The 15,564-nt window shown below is 31.1% G+C and overlaps 1 protein-coding gene and 1 long non-coding RNA gene across 5 annotated transcripts in view; one reads left to right on the top strand and one right to left on the bottom strand.

Moving 5' to 3' along the window:
• The window catches only part of gukh (NHS actin remodeling regulator GUK-holder), a 218,705-nt gene that overhangs the window by 76,813 nt on the left and 126,328 nt on the right, over positions 1-15,564 (top strand). The window contains exon 1 of one of the 4 annotated variants that reach the window (XM_069115878.1): positions 13,993-14,229. The exons of the other annotated variants lie outside the window; for them this stretch is intronic. The gene's annotated coding sequence lies outside the window, so the exon portion shown is untranslated. Of the gene's footprint in view, positions 1-13,992; positions 14,230-15,564 lie in introns of those variants that run through there. 4 annotated transcript variants of the gene reach the window in all.
• Positions 1-15,564, bottom strand: part of LOC138181219 (uncharacterized) — a 35,970-nt gene that overhangs the window by 4,871 nt on the left and 15,535 nt on the right. The window lies entirely within an intron of this gene.

Here is a 15,564-nt window from a genome sequence, read left to right as displayed (position 1 = left end):
CTGTCTTCGTCGTTATTTTTTCTCGTATCTTAATTTTTAAATCTGACGAATTTTGAAAAATTATGTTAGTCATCTTATGTAAATGTTTCAATAATATCGCATTTACACAATTAATATAGTGAGAAACTTAAATTTCGGTGGGAGTCATGATTTGTAATGAACTTTCTTATCTTGTTTTTATATTATATTGTATTATATTACAGTGTCATATTATATTAATATGAATAATTGATGGATTTCAATTATATTGTGAAAAGTTTCAAACATTATTGCAATCGATATCGACTGTAACGATAAATGATTATAACAGTATATATAATATATGCAAAATAATATCAAATAACACAATATCATTTAAAATGGTTCTGTTATAGAACGGTTCTGTATATATAAAATAAAAACTGATTAGTGTTATTTCTAAATAATTAAAGATCAATTTCTCTTTGATTTATCGTCCTCCCTGAACATTTAAAGCTAATATGACTCAATTAAAATAGAATAAATACCGTATATAATATTCTATAAACCGTTAAATTTTCACAATTGGCAACACTACAATTTGATAAGTATTCTAAGCCTTACTCACAATTAAACTCGTTCTTTATACCGAAATCTAAATTCAGTTAATAACTACACACTAAGCTTATCATTAAATATTCCAATAAAACTCTAACAAATTGTTAGCATTAAGCAGAGATTACATCCTCAGATTAATCTATTTCTATCTCACTACAAATTATAAGTATCAATATCATCGTATGTATCATTAATGAAATAGTAAACACTATGCGGATGTACAGCGTGCAACATAAAATACGCAAGATTATATTAAGATATACGCGATCAATACGATGTGTACGTTGCAGCCAGACAAGAACGTTGGCATCAGCCAAGAATTTTGCTAACGTTCGATCGAGAGTACATAGTAGGATGAAAAGCCCCGTAGATCCGTTTTGCGGAACGATAACAATGCAGCTGAACAAAGTATGTAGTAGGTCTGCATGGTCATAAACATCGCATCTGCCATCCGGTTTTATCTTTCTACGCTTTTTTTAATCCGATCCCCCGTCAGAGGAGGGTAGCAAGCGGCAGACATGGCCAACCCCCTGATTGCGGACCACCGAATGGTCAGCTGCCTTCTGTCTATCCTATACAAAATCGTTGCTCCCGTTATAGTCCTCTCGAGGAAGGGTTGAACTTGGATCCAGGGGTTTCCCGACCTCCCTCGTTCGTGTTAATTACATTTCGCTCAGTGTTTTTCGTCTATTCATCTATGCCGTTTCGTGAATACTTTGTTTCGAATAAACCGTAGCTACTTCGTTTATCGAATGATTGATTGTTTGTATTGGCTTCAGTTGGCCAGGTGGAACAAGTTGAATTCATTAGTTTTCGTTTTCCTCTTCGGATGGAGATGTTTAAAAATGTTTTAATCTTTTGGGAAAATTTAGAACGGCAAAATTGCTATTTTGTAAAGATATAACAATACAACAGTTAGATGGTCCAATCTTTTGTATAAATAGTTTTGAATTAATATAATATTCGATTGTTAACCTTTAATTTGCTGTATTTATATTTCAGTCTATTGTTAAGCTTCTAAGTCTATTGTTAACAATCGGATCTTCTTGATTATCAATGGCTAAAATCGTTGTTGGCATACAAAATGTTCTTTATTGGAAACTTCATGACGAAATTTAAGACAAATTACCAGAATCGGATAAATTAAATATGCTAACTAATATTAAATTGTCCTATTTGTTCTTCATCGATCTGTAAGATTTAATGTTGTTTTGTTAGCAAATGACTCATTTCTTCTTTTCAATTACTTTATTTGTTGCATTTTAAGCTCAGCTGGGAGTAGTATTTCATTTTTGCGCAAAACTACATAATGAACAATCTTAAACAAACGAACCAAACACACAAGAGAATATATCGATTGTCAAAAAATATAACAGATTTTCCGAACAATTTAACACAAATCTTTCATATATTTTAACAAAATAGACGCAACTTTACTATAATAATATTCAATTAGTACAATTAATTCTACCCCGTCTTCAAATTTTATTTTTTCAAAAAACTTTGTCAGAAAAATATATTATATAAAAATATAAAATATGTAAGTATTACATATTAAATATTGAATATCGTAAAATTTAAACTTTTTAATGTTTTATTCAATAATGTAGTTTCTATAATAGCTATTGTAAAAATGATTAAATACTTACACAACATATCAAGGTATCCATAAAACAAGATTTTCAACGTATAGATTGCACGTAGACTACGATAAATGACTCCACGCGCGTTTGTTTAACCCAAAATTACTCTATCCTTTGCCGATACCGACAAAGCAAACACCGATTATAGTCAGAATTTATTGTTTGGTCGCTGAGAACGATGTTATCACGATTGGATCTCTCTTGCGGCATGGTTTTCCACACTCGAATACCACCTCGAAAATTCCTCTTAAATTATGATGCACCGGCGGAATTCGCGTTACAAGAGGTGGTACGTAGCCTTGCTACGCTATAGGGTCGCGGTTCGCAATAAATTCTGTGGAACGGCAATCGCGAGATTCGTACTGTGTGAGCGTAGCCTCGAACATGTTCCGTATATAGTCTTCTCTTTCTCCTTACTTACATACAACTTTTCCATTGAGTTTCGATTTAACTTTCTAATTTCCATTTGCTGACTCGAGTATACGCAATTTAGGTGTAGGTTGTAGGTTGTTTCTATCTTAAATGGTAATGTTTTTATTTGAGTCACACAGATGTCAAATTAACCAACTTCATTTTTTCAAAGTTGTTTAATTTCTTTAATTTTAGTAGCAAATTTTAGTCTCACATAATTAAGCATAAAATGCTTAATTTTTCAAATTATAAACGATTAACTTGGATGTTGAATGAATCAACTTGGATCAATTGATGAATTTGACTTCTATGTAACTCATTTATGGGTTCTATCAGACAATATTTTATTTAAGCAAGTTACATAAAAATTTAGTTTGTCCTTAAATAGGTGGTGATTTCTAATCATTTAATAATTAGTATTGATTGATATACTCAGTCGATATCTTGAAGTAATTCTTATTGCAGTATACTGTATTTTTTCTATATCACGTCCTTATGCATAATATAAATATATTAATATACAAAATATACAATTGTATTCTATCATGGATCGAATAAAATTTTGTACACAATAATCAATCGGAATTTAGTCGAGTGTCTCCACATAAGTGTGCTTTGTAATTCATTAATTCGTGGAGTCTTTTTGTATTCATCAATAATATCCTAAAAATTATGATATGTAATTAGATTTTATAGTTCAGCAAAATCTACTAAAATAAGTAAAAAATGTTTTATGGATATATATCTTACGTACCTTAGTTGTCGAAATATAGATGATTTAGAAAAAATGTTCAATATGTGCGCCTTATGTCTCAATACACGTTTTTGTACACCGTAACGTCGAGTTACGCACTCGTTCGAAAATACCAGGTACATATTCTTGGAATTATCTCAGATCTACTTTGTATCCTCTCTCGCAGATTGTGCATATTGTTTACTGATGTCGCATATTTTATATTTAGAATCTACGCAATGGATTTTAAATGATAAAAGAATTAATTATGAAAGATTTATAAAAGAATTATGAAAGAAACGTGCGTCGAGGTACAAGGCGGGCATTTGGAATATTTTTTTTAATCATCTATGTATATATAACTCAAGAACTAAGATATGTAGGACATATGTTGATATGACAGCTTTTATTTATTTCAGTGTGCAGATTCACCACCTGAAGCATGCACGCATTTATGAATATGTCGATATTTCTACCCCAAAATATAAGATTATTGTCTTAGTATACATAATTCTAAATAAAATATACATATTATTTTTCCCAATTTTTTATTTTCTCTTCAATCAGAATGCAGATAACAAAAACTTTAAATTTTTGTCTCGAAGCGAAAAAATTTGAATTTGATTACTTAATTACTTAGGTTCAAATTTTTTAACTAACAGTTAGATTATTTCTGACACTCGAATAATTAGGTAGTAAGAGTTCCGCTAAATACTTATATGTTATTAGGTATATTCATTAAGACAACAAGGAAAATGAGGATTTTCGTCTGGTGATATTTTAAATGAAAATTTAATTTTTTTCTATGCAAATTAAGATCAAGAAAATATTAATAACAGTTTGTTCTTTTTTATGCAAGTTTTACTTGCTTAGAGCATCTAACGTTTACTTTGCTACTTATGTTTGTTACAATACAATATTTGTGATTCTTCATTTCATCTCTTTCCATGTTCGTTTTCATACAAAACATTAAGGTCTATTACGAATTATCGACTAGTCCCTGAGCGATCAAGGAATCATACTGATGGGACTCTGCGACTAAGCTCGTCGATTCGAAAACTTGGAAGTTATTAGTATTGTAGGAGAATTATAGAATGGATGTCGAAGGAACTGTTAAATTATAAAGTTACTTTTGAAAAAATGAAAAAGTAAAAAGAAATTCTATGTATCCTTTCTTATAAGAACGCAAGAAGAAAGAAATGTTTAAACATTTTTTAAAGATACTAGTCTCCGCGACCTAAATGAACTGTCTCTACGTCGCTCATGTTCCCGTGGTTGCTGAGAACTCGCTGGTTGCAACGACCAAGCGCGTATGGGTTCCTATACTTCATATACCTCAATGAATTCAGTGATCGCCGCCGATTAGTCGACAATACGTGTTGGACCTAATGTACTTGTGTTTTCTACACGTTGATTTCGGTATTCAGATATTATATGTGTGACGTGATATGGTAGAATGGGACTAACGTGCGAAAATAACTTCGCGAAAAAGACGCATTTTAAGTTATGCACTGTACGCACACCGCAGCGATAGTTTGTTTCGTCTTTGTTTTGCGTTTCTAAGTTGTTATTTTCATAGCAAGAGATAATAAATAAAGTTAATATCGATCCTTCTCGTATTTTTTACCAAAAATGTTAAACTCCATCTTACAGGAACGTGTCACCTATAAATTAATTTGGTATATCTATTTCTATATATCGATATATTTAATATGTCAATAATGTTTAATAGAATATTCAATTTGTGGCATAAAACAAGAATTGCTAGTTTAAAATTTATTTATTCAGTTTAAAAGATATAACCCATTCGGGTTGAATAATTTTTCAAAAATATCAAAAGATAGTATGTTAATTATTGTAAAATAAGTAATAACACATTTAATGACTAAACAAAATTTATAACATCCTAAGTATATCATTAGAAAAATCATATAATATTATGTATCATATAATAATAGTATCTAATATATATACAATATATATATTTACATTTATTATCTATATATATAGGTCTCAAATGCATTTATGTAATCAAATAGTTAATATGTTATAAAATTTGTTTAGTTATTAAATGTGCAATTACTTATTTTACAATTACATATATTATATTATATAAATATATTTTCTAATCAAATATATATATTTACCGGTTTTATAGCTTCTCTTTTTAGAAAGCTTCACAACTGATATAATTCTTGTAAGGGTCAGTAATCCTTTGCCTTTTTACGTTTATTTTTCGAACTATGTTTCACAGGAAAAAAATCAATTAGGCGCTGTTTTAAAAGCACCGCCATTTACTGCGTACATAATACAAATATTGAAATATTTATATGGCACTAAAGTTAAATACAGCAGAAACTGAGGAACTTTCCAGTATGATTTAACATTTATATTTTTATTTAAAATTTCAGTTACATGTATTACACCTATATTTTCAATTCTTCTGCTGTCTTCTTCCTCTCTTTTCTGTTTCGTTATTTCATTTTCCTTGAATCTTTTTCCTCTTTTAAAATACTTCTTTCCTCTCACTTTTTTGTTTTTTGTATGACATGAGCTATTTTCTTCTCCTCTGGCTCGATCAGCTTCTCGTTGTGACGACAACCACTTTGCTTTCTCGCGGGAGCAGTTAGTGCCAGCTAACAGCAAAAGTTACAAAGATACTCCGAATAAGGGAATCGCCACGAGAGACAAGTGCGCGACACGGGAATGACCGATGAATCTGGGTTCAACGACCTGCTCCTGGTCAAGGAAATCTTGGAACCATTGCTAATTGCTCGTGGCAACCAATACCAGGTCCTTGTTTTCTGATTAACTAATGATCTAACGGTGATTGGTACATACATTAGTATGACCCGTTTGTTTGCACAATTTTTCACGGTGGCGGTCTGTTAATGCGCATTTAATGCAGCTGATTTAATGAATTTTCGTTTTTCTAACATAGTATTCATGTATTACGTATCATGTATTACAACGAGATTCAATTTAACCACGTTTTGAACCTCTGCAATTTGCGACACCTTGCAATATTTTAGACACTACCTAATTTTAGGGTTATATCATAAAGAGATATAACTACGATAAATATACATATTTCTCTTTCTGCATCATAATACATTTTGGTATTTATGTTATTAGATTTTCCAGTGCGTTCATCATTTTTTCGCTTCATGCATTTCGTGAATCATTTCACGAGTAAATTCAAATTTTCAGCAAACTCTTCTAAAGAGTAAAGACTATCATTTTAAAAGCAACAAGCATGGTACAAGTGCTCTTAAATCAATTTAATCTGAGTTCATAAAATACGAAGCCACTATTAATAGTAATAATCTTAATCTGCAGCATGAGTGATATGATGCGTTTATTTTTATTTTCATCGCTATTATGATTATTTACAAAATTTACCTGTTCAGCATTAAAAATTTTACTCAATATTTCTGCAGGTCTTATGATTTATGCAGTGTATCGAGCATGCGACGAACTTTCTTCTCGGAAGCATCGATCAACAACGCATATGTCCCTTTTTTTCACTATAGTTTGCAGATCATTTGGAACTTCCACGAACATCTTCTTTTTGCCCGAACATTTCAATAATGTATTCGGTTGTCGTGCAAATGGTTTACATAATGGCACTTTCAATACTACAATAATAACAAACTATGTAACTATAAAAATAATGTGCGCATGAATAATTCTTATTACTTCACAAAAAAGAGAAATTTTTATTGTTTCACGTGTAATGGTTGCCGGCCGCTTCGCGTCAGCCGAAAGAGAAGACTATCCAAATCTAAACCTAATACTCCGATGATATTCATTTTTAGTTAAATTGTCATAGACATTCCGTACAGTCTCGCATATGCGGCAGTGCACGGAGCCTTTAAGCTCCGGAAGCTTTATTCAAGCTCGCCCAACTCCCGTTTATATATACTATAAACAAAAGATAAGAGTTAGGTTTCGATTAGGTCATTATATCCGGTTGCTGCAGGGCTGCCGGCAACCAATACTAGTTCGTACGCTGTTATGGACGCATAATTATAGACTGAATTCACGATAGTGATACCGGTAGCTTTTTGCGAATATTTCGGAAACTAAGATCAATCGTCGGCTGCATGTACAGAAAAAAGTTGTCCAAAATGTTGAACTTCATAACATATTTCAAACTCGTCAAAATCGGAGAGGAAGCAGCTTTTCTACAAGTTCAATAAAGGTATAATTCTTCGTTAATGCTTAAGATGTGGAGTTTTTTCTAGTTGTAAATGAAAATAAATGAAATAACATAACATACGTATTGAAAATTTTTGTCTCAAAAATAATAGAGGAAACACAGCCATATGATATATCTGGCGTGTCTAAATTATTCATAACAGCGACTATCATCTGGAAACTATGTAAAAATGCAATGCACACCTTTTTCAATATTATGGAAATGTTTTAAGTTTTACATTATTTAATATAAATATGAAAGTATTTAGAACTGTATACAATGACCGTTTATTATATACTGTATCTTGGTTGTAAGATTATGTTACTCCTTTGCGTAGAGAAAGTTAGGGTAAATCGGTTCACAATTTTTTAAATTATGATATACCTTTCAAAAAATCGGAAAAAATTACACATTAATCACATCATCGTACAAATATAAACGTGCTCATTTAATAATTTCAATATAAAATCCACATTTCAAAACTTTTCAAATTTTTTAAAAATCTATTTTGCAGCCAATAACTCAGAAACATTCACAGGCATGTACGCTATTGGTTAGAATACTCTTCTTTCAACGTTCTAGGAAAACATGCGTACGAGGAAAACGCGTGTTTTTCCATTCTCGTTCCTTTGTTTTTACTTACTTTTACGGGCTCGTTAAATGTTATTACGATTGCCATATGCGGCATTAAATCGCATAAAGGTAGAGCTTAAAAAGTTTTATTAAGGTTGAGATTTTGCTATAATATACTTGAAGAAATATTACGTTCTTATATCGTCAATTAAACGAGGTGGCTAAAGCGTTTCTTCCGTCGAATCATTAAAATGAAACAAGAGGGCATTCACAGCATCGTTTTCATTCATATAAATAAGGCTATAAAGATCAATAGCTGTTATGTCTGTTAAATACAGTAATTAACGACTTGAACTAAATAAACGTTTGCAACGTCTTAGAAGAAGTTTACCATAAAACCATTGAGCGTTAAGTAATTCTTAACAGACAATAAGTACTGCAATCTATGTAAATTTATCGTCCTTTGGATGACTCTGAATTCTATATGTATAAATACATATACATATACATAATTTGATTTAATTTTTGCTTAGAGCTTTTATGTGTTTAAATCAGAACAACATGTATCAGTTTCTTATAAAATGTAATTTAACGTACTATATGTTAAACAGAAAAAGGTGCTGAAATCAATGTCAACTGGAACCGAAATATGAAATAACAGTAAAGAAATTCATTGATTGAAAGTAAGCTATTTCTACTAGCAGAAATTGCAGACTATGGTAAAAATGTTGCTCGCATTATTAAAAGTTTATGATTATTTATCTGGAACCAGGGTATTCGCTTAAGGGTGCCTTTAAATCGTGACCTCAAAGTAATGAGAAATTGTCTCGTTATTGAATTTCAATTTCTGCCAAAGTATAAATACCACAGGATAATCCACGCATCTGCTGCTATGAGTCGTAACTCTTTTCTGTATGCAATTAGAAACAGATGTTGAAAGAAAAAAATAATTGGTTCAAAGAATGTTATTTGTAGGATTATATATTTTTTGCAAGTGTAACGATACATGTGTATTTAAAAATTTTACTAGCTTTTAAAATGAAACGTGTACTTTTTTGCATAGATTAAATATTTTTATCATGCTATGTAAAAAAATTAATTTATGTAAAATGTAAAATGATTAGTTTATGGAATATCTAAAGTAAATTATTAAAGAATTTACTAATAATTAAATTATAAGCATTATATGCATATTAAAAATGCAATAGTTTTTAAATTATTCATCTTTTACCACTAAAACTTTTTGAATCGGACTGAAAAAAAAGTATAACTTATAACAAGAGCATAAATCATATTTTACTAAAGTATCTTTTCCAGATTTGACATGTGCTATTCTTGACATTAGAACTATCAAAATGGTCAAATGACCAATTCATAATTCTGCATAACAATTTTATTTAGAGATTTGAATGCATTTGGTGCATTTTTTGGAGATTTGAATGATTTTTAGTGAAGTACAGCTGCGGGTATATAAATACGAAGTGATTTACTTACTCATGATTTCAACCAATTATTGTATTATGAAAAGTTTGATTTCTTTTTTGCTTTCTATAGTATAATCTTATACAGTATATATACATTATAATCTTCAAAATTTATCTTTCAAGTAATAACTACAAACTAAATTAATTTGAAGTTAATATAAGGTCCTTCCTTATCGATATGCTCGCCACGATATACATGTATCAGACATGTGTATGTAAATATCATCGAGTTAAACGTTGCTTCCATAAAATTTCTACGTTGCATTTATTTTAACTTGTATCGTAAAAGAAATCAACAACCGCTTTATAAAAAATATTTCCACATTTTCAATCTCGAAACGCATCGGGTTATGACAGCACGTGATTTTGCAATGATTATAATCTTTCTTTTCTTATTTTTTATCGTTTTGGATGCCGGTTCTCTAACCCAATCCTGATCGTCGGGTAATTTATAAGCCGCAAAGATTTTTCGAATGAAAGAGCGGCTACCGGTAGCTTATCGATTTCAAGAAGCGATTTGTTCGAAAGCGAAGCCTCGAGCTGTGAGAATTCTTGCAGCGGGAACTCTTTCAGGGTTCAAAGAAGTGGGCGAACCAGTCCGCTTTGAAACGTCGTGTCGGCCGAGGACCCCGATACATACTGCCGTAAACTGTGCGCGCAGTTAGTTGTATATATCCATGACCGCGCACATCCATTGAACGAAATTGTCCGGGTGTACTTTAGAAATCCGATTCTAATGTAGATACCGATCCTACGAACGAGTCGTCAACGCGTTCCTCCAATTTGCGTATTATGTTCTGAAAATTCCTGCGTTACCACCGAACTTCTTTGAAATGATGACGCGATTCGCATTGCTTTTAACCAAGAAATATATAACGCTTCGCGACATGATGCCTTGATTGTTTAAACTGAAACGTTCGCCTTTTAGGGACAAATGGATGGTTCCGCGATAAAATAGCTAGACTGTTACATACATATTCGAAATCTATTTTATGGAGAGATTATTCGTAGCAGAGTGAAAGTATGGTAATGGAGACACTTACTTGTAATAATGGAATTTTTAAATTCGTCTTGAAAAACGCTATTATAGTGTAAGGTTGTTCAGTATTTTGATATTTTATTTAAAGAGTTAAATTGATCTTGAAAGTTTCTCAACAATTATCATTGTATAGTGTCACGTCCCGCGCTGCACACGTGCCGTAACGTAGACTAAAACTACACTGAGTGAGCGTTTCAATTTGAGATTCAAATAAAGTTTAACAATTTGTATAGAAACCAAATTCGAGCCTCACAACCCCCACGGAATAACCCGTCACATGACGACCCCTCCACGGTAGACCTAATTATAAATAAGCGTAGCGACATAGAAGACACAGAGAGAGATAATTCCTTAGTTCAGAGTAGTTAATTCCTCGGTTCTGTGTGATTAGTTCCTCAGTTCTTGGTGATTAATTCCTTAGTTCTTGGCGATCAGTTCCCCAATTCTTGGCAAGTAATTTCTTTGTTCATAGCGATTAGTTCTCAATTCCTTTATCTCTTAATTTCTCAGTTCCTTTGCCTTTCAATTCTTTAGTTCCTTAGTTTTTCAACTCTTAGTTCCTTTAGCTCTTAGCTTTTGCTCTTAGATCTTAAGGTCTTTAGTTCTTTAGTTTTTAGCTTTTAGTTCTTTGTTTCATTAGTTCCCAGTTCTTGTCCCAGTTTCTTAATCGATGTGTTTGTATTTGTCAATTTGTAAATTATTGAAAATCAATTAAATTAAAATCTTGTAATTAATAAGAGAGAAAACGTATCGCGAACGATTGTAACTTCGAGTATTCGAAATCTCAACGACAATTCTGTCAATACCCAATTAGAATTAGAATAAACATTTGTTGTGGAAGATATTTGTCTAATAATATAATAGGATTAAGCGAACATTTATTTTCACCAACCTTGATCCTCTCTCGTGCCAGTACTTCTGCGCGTAGCAGGTTAGCCGAAACGTGGAGTTTAATTGCCAATCGCATTAAACATCTGATAATGCTACCGTTTAATCTAAATTAAAAAATTAACGGCAACACAACCAAAACAAATCAAACAAAAACGTAACAATAGTTACATAACACACAATTCTCTCTTCCTTATTAAATAACTCTTACTATAATCTTTTTTATGTCTTGAACATTAGAATTATCTGATGTTAATACAAACATTGTTGCTTTATAACAAATAAATCATTTATTTGTCATTTATTACATTAGCAGAATCAAAGGCACAATAATTTTGAAAACTTATACAACGTTCGAAAAAATGATATTAGACCTGATAATAACTAGAAATTATTTTATCAAATTAGTTCTCCATAAGCGAACTCATTAACAATCCAAACCAAATTCCGCGCTTGAATTTTTTTCAAAAACAGTTTTTATTTTCATTGACGAAAGTTTCAAACATTTCAGTTGACGTGCCGTTGTATAACGTAGTAATTCACATTCTTTTAAGATTTAGAACAGTGAAAAAATTAGACTTCTATACTAAATGATTTGATTTGCCTGCGGAGTATTAAATGGCATATGTGTATGAAATCGTTGATATATAGTTTCAATAAATGTTTTATTTCTTCGTCATCAAAAAATATTGGCAACAAACTGAAGGATTCGATTTTAATCCACTTGTTAAAATTTATTCTATTTTATTGTAAAGACCAATAATAGAGTATGTGTTAGTAATGTGTGAAAGATATTGAAAATTAAAGAGTTTGTTTTAGTCCTCTTAATTTGATGTCTGTTTAATATTAATATATGTTAATAGTATAAACACGAATATTTTTTTAATGACTCAATATAAATGGTCTTCTATGATCTGAAAGTAAAGTCACTCGATATACGAATAAAGTATATTATGAATAATTTAAATAATTAAAGTACTATTGTAGTCCATTCTTATCGGCGCAGTAGAAAAATCTAAGCAAGCACGTTCATTTATAATAAGTAAATGGAGAATAGGAACTGAATCAGTTGGCGCTAACAACTGTCTGTAAACACACGCAAAATACAGTATGCTGTTAATGATAACTGTTATGAAAGAAGCTATCTGCTGCTTTACAATTTACACTGTTTAAAGTTAATAAAAACAAAGTGGATTATGGTTATAAAAGTCGCTATTTATATTTTACGCGATCAAATTACCTACTTACGAGTGTTCGGGTCTTCGAAATGACACGAAGTTGTACTCATTCAAATTGGTTGCGTGTGAAACAGCCGAACCGCAACGAACAATTTATGGATTTATCACGCAATCCGTACTATGAATAGAATTTCCGATTGAAATAGAGACGTTATGATCAATAATAGAATTCGACGGTGGAACTCGAAATTGTTATTTCGTCGTTTTAACCGTCACTTTTGGCAATTCAGGCCAATCTTTGAGAACTGGAAATTACCACTACCATTATTCTTTTGAGAATTGAGAATTATAGGATCATTATAGAATGCAATGGGAATTATGCTTGTCTCACTAAAGAAATAAGAAAGATAGGGAGAAAATAAGGGCAATAAATGAATAATTTAATGATGACAATTATAGTGTTTCATAATCTTTTTTTAAGTCAACTACAGGTGTCTTACTTTAGGTGTGTACTCGTATGCCACGACCTCTTTAGTAGATTTTGGAATGTACAAAATTAGTCACGAAGTCTATATTCAACAAGAAAGTCGCTTTTATTTCAATAAAATTTAATCCATCCATCCATAAATCAACCAAATTGATTTGGATGAAATCTTTGGATCTATTTGTTAAATTATAAATTAGATGGTTATTGTAGAATTGAGCGGGAACTTTGCTCATTTCTTTGAAAAATATTATGAAAAAATAGGAAGAAAATTTTTATATTTCATGATTCTTTCTTTATTGCAGCTTTATTTTATCAGTGCACTCATATGACACAACCCCTCTTGTAAAATTTGCAATGTATAGTTATAAATTGTTTTAAACCAACCTTCGGAACTGCTAATAATATGACCACTTTAGAATTCAGCGAGAGACGTGCTTATCACTTTGAAGAAACAAAAAAGAAGATTATATACATAAAAAATACTCTAAATAAACATCATATTCACTCCATGCATTCTTGCAAAAATAATGTCACGCAAGAATTATTTTTTATAAATAAATCAGACAAAGTCATAGCGTTCATATAATATCAACCACATTTGTTACTCTTTTTATTTTGTATGAAACAATACAAATTCACATGCATTGCCAGATAGAAAACAGTTAAAGATTGAATTCATCTTTTTTTACATTCGAAACAAATCTACATAAAAAGATAATTATTGTGTATAGTGACGCAACCGTCGGTATTTTATATTTAGTGCTTCTGCTTACACACCGATCATAATCGAGCTTGTAAACTTCCCAATAAATCTCAGATCGTAAAATTTATTGCTCCACAAAATGCAATGAATCAACGATTACGGTTACGAATCGAGAATTCAATCGCTTTTGTGTACGAATAAGCACCGAGGTCAAGTTGTCGATTTTAAGACCAAGTACATCGAAATATCCCGCATGAAGGCGACGTCAAGAGTAAGTTAAATGCTTGTTTTCATGCAAATTGCTGCCGACACGGTAAGAAAAATTATTTGGTCCGTCTCATTCTCTTCAGATCCATCCCATGACACCGAAAATACACTTCTGGCATTTCGCCAAAATAAAGGCATGCGCCGAGGGTCGTTGTTGCCTTGCCCTTTTCATTTTCTTTTTCTTTCGTCTTTTTTGTTCTCCGTTTTGAGAACTTTCTAATTTTCTTTACGTACCCTTCGAGGGAAATTCTCCAAATGCTATTCGACCATTCGTTTGATTCTTTCTTTTTTGCAACTGTGCTACAGCTGGAAACGTAACATCGTAACTTTCTGTAACTTAAAGTATTTAACGTAACTTAAAGAATTACTTGCTACAGAGGTTTCTGAGAATCTACGGTTGTAGAAATAAAATAGTTCTATCGTTGATACAAAGTTTTGTAAATTGACAAACAGATGAATTAGTTTCTATCAAGAAGCGACTATAGAAGTTAATTTTATACGTAATTGTCTGGGTTGATTTTATATTGTTTGAAGTTATTAAAAAATTCATATAGTTCTCTGTTTTCTAACTTATTAATGAATCAAATAAATGAAATAATACATATGAATTAAATAAAGACAATGTAGCTTAAGTATAGTAGTTAAGTTAAATTTAGTATAATAAATATAAAATATGATACACTCAATTCTCTTATAATACAGTACTCTGAAAATACGACTTTGATACAACACGGAACGAATTAACCGCGTTATAGGAGGGCTCACTGTATTGCATATATGTATATATATTATTACATTATAATGTAAATAATAAAGTAATTTTAATAATGATAACTGTCAATGAGAGCTGAACAGTTACTTGCAAAACATTGTCTATCATGTTAGGTTAATTCAAGTTGTTATGTTAAATCCAAGTAATTGAAAAATATTGGTAGCCCAAGACCCTTATTAATTTGTATTGTATTCAAATGAAATACTTCATAAGAAATAACACGGTTAAAATTTATTATAACCGCATAAATTTTGAAATATTAATATGCCTGATTTATCGATATCGATATAAAAAATCTTGGTACTCAGTTTTGTGATTATTGCAAATGAAATTTTAAATAAGAATTGTAATTAAAAATTATAACAACATTAATCAAGTAATCAAATTAAATTTCAATTATAATAATTTTGACTAAAGCTGATGATGTCTTTAAACATGGTTTAATTTAATGAAAAGACTGACTTTTGGATGGTGCAAAACATTGAAGAATGTACAATGAGTGAAATAAACCTAAGCCACAAACAGCCGCCGGCATACCGGAGCCAATTTAAGGTTCGTGAAGGTACTAATCCTTGGATCGCTCTAAGTTCGAAGAAAACGAGACACTTT

Source organism: Bombus flavifrons, chromosome 1, assembly GCF_040668555.2.
Source record: "Bombus flavifrons isolate JBK064 chromosome 1, iyBomFlav1_principal, whole genome shotgun sequence".
In the NCBI taxonomy this organism is placed as follows: domain Eukaryota; kingdom Metazoa; phylum Arthropoda; class Insecta; order Hymenoptera; family Apidae; genus Bombus; species Bombus flavifrons.
The sequence above is the reverse complement of the archived record's forward strand: the minus strand, read 5'-3'. Positions and strand labels throughout refer to the sequence as shown.